Raw genomic sequence first — 5,000 nt, 5'->3', positions numbered from 1 at the left:
TATATCGTTTGCATTTGTGTTTGCGTGTGTGTGTGTGTGTGTGTGTGTGTGTGTGTGTGTGTGTGTGTGTGTGTGTGTGTGTGTGTGTGTGTGTGTGTGTGTGTGTGTGTGTGTGTGTGTTTGAGCATGTGTGTGCGTGCGTGCGTGCGTGCGTTCGTGCGTGCCTGCGTGTGTGTGTGTGTGTTTGAACATGTGTGTGCGTGTGCGTGCGTGCGTGCGTGCGTGCGTGCGTGCGTTTGAACATATGTGTGCGTGTGTGTTTGAACATATGTATGTGTGCAGGCCCGCCGACAGGGGGGGACAAAAGGGCTTTTTGTCCCGGGCCCTGGGATAGGGGGGCCCAGAACTGGGCCCTCATTAAGTTTGTGATTAATGGTTCTAATTAATTTCAAAATAAGATGTTTTTTGAGAGAGGGAGATTGCGCTATATTTACATTAAATAAATGATGCAGATATTTTGCCTTTCCTGCCCTTCAATAGGATCAAGAACCCCCACCTCCCCCACCCCCAGTGCACAAATGGTTTGGTCGGTCATTACGAGAAAGAAAAAAACGGCTTCAACTTAACGCGGCTCGTGCCAATTTGCCAAGTTGTCTGAAGAAGCAGTCGTTCAAACCAAGAGGGCAGAAAATGAAGGATAGGAGAAAAATAGATGAAGACACCAGAAGCCCCAGGATTTCAGTAAAAAGTTCTTCAGATGATGCAGGTACTAACAATAGCAGAGGACACTAACAAAGCAAAAGTTTCCCTTCATAAACAGACACGCACTGCACTGCAGCATTCATGTTTAAAACATGATCAGTCACACAGTCGCATAATTTTATAACCACAGCTTAGTAAAATTGTGTTTCAAATCTGACCATCTGTGACCTTAGCTAGGAATATGCACATTAGCCCCAATCATAACATGATGAGAAATTGTGTCGCGCGCAAGGAGAGGGCAAGGGAGAACTTTTAAAACAGCGCTATTATGCAACGCTATTTCGCTTAGCGCGTATAAATCCCGCTTAGCACAAATGCTAACACTTTATCAACCTGTTAACTTTGTGGGGAGAAACAGTGTACATCCGTTTTGCATAGTGATGGGAAATTTGAAGCGAGGCTTCGAAGCGTGCTTCGAGCAAAACTGGGCGTAAAATCTGAAGCCTCGCTTCGAGGCGTTTGACGTCAAGAAATACCACGTGACAATGCCAGATGAGACTTCACATTTTGCGAAGCGCGTGGACGTTTCATTGCCCGCCGCTACCCAAACGAGCTTTCTGCGCCTCGGAGCACTTGTCAGTTTTCAGATTGCGTTTGTTGTGTGAATGTTGAGACTGGATATGTAGTGACTTTGATTTGGTTCCACTATACAATAAATTTAGTTCATGCCGTAGATTGACCCAAATGTCCAAATATGATATGCAATTCCCTTTTGAAGTAGCCTAGATTTTCAAAGTGAGACGCTCCCGAAGACGTGGTGGAAAATTGTTTTAGTTCTACCGTGAACTAAGCTACCATAAATGAGACAGCAGTTCTGTCACCAATTATTAGTAGGTCTACTCAACTTTATACAGCTGAAGAAGAGTGCAGACATATTTTATTTATTTTGATGGGTTTTGTGCAGGTTTTAATAGGCTTTACAAGTTGTGTCATCTTGAGTACAAAAACGGAACTCAGCACTGCCATTTGAGAAGTCAAATGGCTGGTGCAGTGGTTAAACTGTCCGTCTTGAATTCGCAGGATAATTGGTTCAAATCCCCGTGGTAGCAACGTGATGATGAATTAACTAATTCTTAATTTCGCAGGGTAGCCTTCTGCCAAACCTGACCAAGTAAACAATGAAATTGTCTGCGAGCCTGGCCTAGTGGTGAAGGCGGCAGAATGCTAACTTTATCATTGTGAGTTCGAATAGGCCTAGTGGATAACTGATATTTGTTAGAATCTCTTGAATTAGGCCTATATTTCATTCACAGGCCTGTAATGTGACTCTATCCATATTTTATATTTCCGGTTTAATTGGCTGCTGTTGCGTTTATGGCCGATCACTCCCGGTTGCGCGCCGACCTCCACAAAATGACGCTCTCTCTTACTTTCACGATACAACCGTATCGACAACACATGGGTCAGCGTTAAACTTGATTTGAGTGTTCCACAATTAAAAGTCATTAATTCCACACACACACCCCATCACATTTATTGAAACGGAACGGATACAAATAAGACGCAAGAAAAAAAGTTAAAATGAAATCAATGCCTGCCGTGTCATTTCATTGCACACCAGATGGCGCCAGTGAGAAATGAGGCTTCGAAAATGCTTCGAATGCTTCGAACCTTTTTGCCTGAAAGCCTCATTGGTTCAGGAAGCCTCATTTGCCCATCACAGTTGAAAAGTCAACTGACAGAAACCCAAAACAGCCAAACCATTCAAGCATCTAACATTCAAAACATCACCATCCAAAACATCATTCACATTCAAAACAATCTTATCAACCCCAACTTCAGCCGGACCTACAGGGGGCAGACCATCTGCAGGCAGCACCTCAACAGACTTCCTGTCTGATCAGAGCCACTTCCTTTAGGACGGCCATCTTTAAAGGCAGTTCACCACATGCTGCTGGAGAAGAAAGAAGAAAATGTTTGTTTGAAGCAAAAGCTTTTGAAAAGACAGACAAGAACTACTAAAGAAAAACTAAAATGATCCCTCAGTTAACCGGTCAAACGCAACTAACTACCTGAAAGACTGAAACCCCTTCAACAACAAAATCAATCAACAAATGAACTTTAATAAAAACAACAAAGGGGAAAAGCCTTGTTCGAGTTGTTCCTTGCGTGACCTGGCTCTTTTCAAGTTCGAGCACAACTGAGGGAACCAAATCCAAACACACCAGAACTTGACACTAGTTTTGCATTTACATTGCTGAAACTTGACTTGTTCCTGTGTTTGGCTATTCCTGGTGTGGGAAGACTGACGTCTTTGGTGTGCTGCTCACTTGTTCACTGTCATCACACGTCACTTGAAGTCAGTTTAGCAAATTAGAGCTGATTCAGTCAGGCACGTTTTGATGTGCAAGCCCTCAAATTGCTAAAGTAAATTACACGTACACTTGTGTTATTAATGATGTGAATCCTATTTATTTTGTTTCATTTCAAAATAAATGTTGGCAAAAATGCATGGATAATTGGATGGATAGATCATTTACTATGGAATTATTGTATGCGTCATTGATTTGTGAGGCTACTTTGATACCAATGTCATTTCTTTTATAATGGGTAGGCCTAATAATATATAGCATATCACGTGAGAGTGGTGCGCTTTCAGGCTGAAAGTGTAGTCTGGCCACCTGGTCTCTCTTGAAAAAAATGGTGGTTTGGTGATTGGGTTTTTTTGTCCCGGGCCCAGCCAAACCTGTCAGCGGCCCTGTATGCGTGTGTGTGTGTGTGCGTGCGTGCGTGCGTGTGTGTGTGTGCTCTCCAGCTCCTCAGCTCCAGATTCCCTTCATGTGGTTGGCAGTAGGCGTGGTTGGCATTAGGCGTGGTTGGCAGTAGGCGTGGTTGGCATTAGGCGTGGTTGGTATTAGGCGTAGTTGGCATTAGGCGTGGTTGGTATTAGGCGTAGTTGGTTGGCATTAGGCGTGGTTGGCATAAGGCGTGGTTGGCATTAGTCGTGGTTGGCATTAGTTGTGTTCTGGTTCTAAATCCTCTTGTTGTTGGATGTGTGTCAGTAGCCACAGAACAATCGCTTATCTCTCTACAATGACTGGCCCCTGCAGGTCCGAGAGATTGTGTGTGTGTGTGTGTGTGTGTGTGTGTGTGTGTGTGTGTGTGTGTGTGTGTGAGTGTGTGAGTGTGTGTGTGTGAGTGTGCGTGTGTGTGTGAGAGACAGAGAGAGAAGAGAGAGAGAGAGAGAGAGAGAGAGAGAGAGAGAGAGAGAGAGAGAGAGAGAGAGAGAGAGAGACATAGATGGATCTAGAGAGATATATAGAGAGGGAGGGAGCATGACCCACACACATTACGGCTATTTGCATTTGTGTGTGTGTGTGTGTGTGTGTGTGTGTGTGTGTGTGTGTGTGTGTGTGTGTGTGTGTGTGTGTGTGTGTGTGTGGTGTGTGTGTGTGTGTGCGTGCGTGTGTGTTTGCATGTGTGTGTGCGTGTGTGTGTGTGTGTGTGTGTGTGTGTGTGTGTGTGTGTGTGTGTGTGTGTGTGTGTGTGTGTGTGTGTGTGTGTGTGTGTGCATGTGAGTGAAAGACTAGACAGATTATGACGTGAAGTGGGTGTGTTAAGGGTGGGTTATGCTCTGTTATGAGCCTCAACGGAGTGAGTCAACGCAGTGAATTATAATTTATAGCTCCATTCTAGCTGCGCTGTCCGTTTCCGTCGCAGATGCAGAGATGATTGTTCAAACTGCCTTCAATACAAAGAGTAAACTAGACGTGCCGGATGTTTTTTAGCTTCACAGACTCGACGACAATGAAAATGAAACATTACATCTTTATGTTACATGCATTTTTGATCGCACTGGCAGCCACCGCAGTAGGAAGAAAGAAGTGGCTCATTTGACAAGGATGGGTCGCACAAAGTGGAATGTTTCCTCGGAAACACTGTTCAACTGCTCAAATATAACTTCAGCGTCGTAACTTGCAAGTGCACGTGTTGTCTTTGGTTCGTGTAAATAGATGAAACGACAAAGCACGGGCAACTTATTTAATGAAGAGCTCACACAGTCCTTATCCCGACGAAGGTTAGAACAAGGAAGTAGCTTGTTCTCGAGGACAGAGCAGGCTGGTCGAGAGCAGGGGTGTAGTGGGCGCGGTACGCTGGGGTACGCAGTCCACCCACTTCTCCTGAAGTGAGATTTAAAAAAAAAATCTCCTGCCCATGTTTGAATACAAAGAGGAATGAGCACATAGCAGTCTTGCAGGTGATTGACTAAACAGATGAAAACAGAGAAGCAATGACAGTAGATTAAGGACAGTTGGGGGGTTTGATAAGTTGCCTAATTATTTGATGACGTTACAAAA

This window comes from Engraulis encrasicolus, chromosome 3 (genome assembly GCF_034702125.1).
Source record: "Engraulis encrasicolus isolate BLACKSEA-1 chromosome 3, IST_EnEncr_1.0, whole genome shotgun sequence".
Taxonomy (NCBI): domain Eukaryota; kingdom Metazoa; phylum Chordata; class Actinopteri; order Clupeiformes; family Engraulidae; genus Engraulis; species Engraulis encrasicolus.
This window is presented reverse-complemented; position numbering follows the sequence as displayed.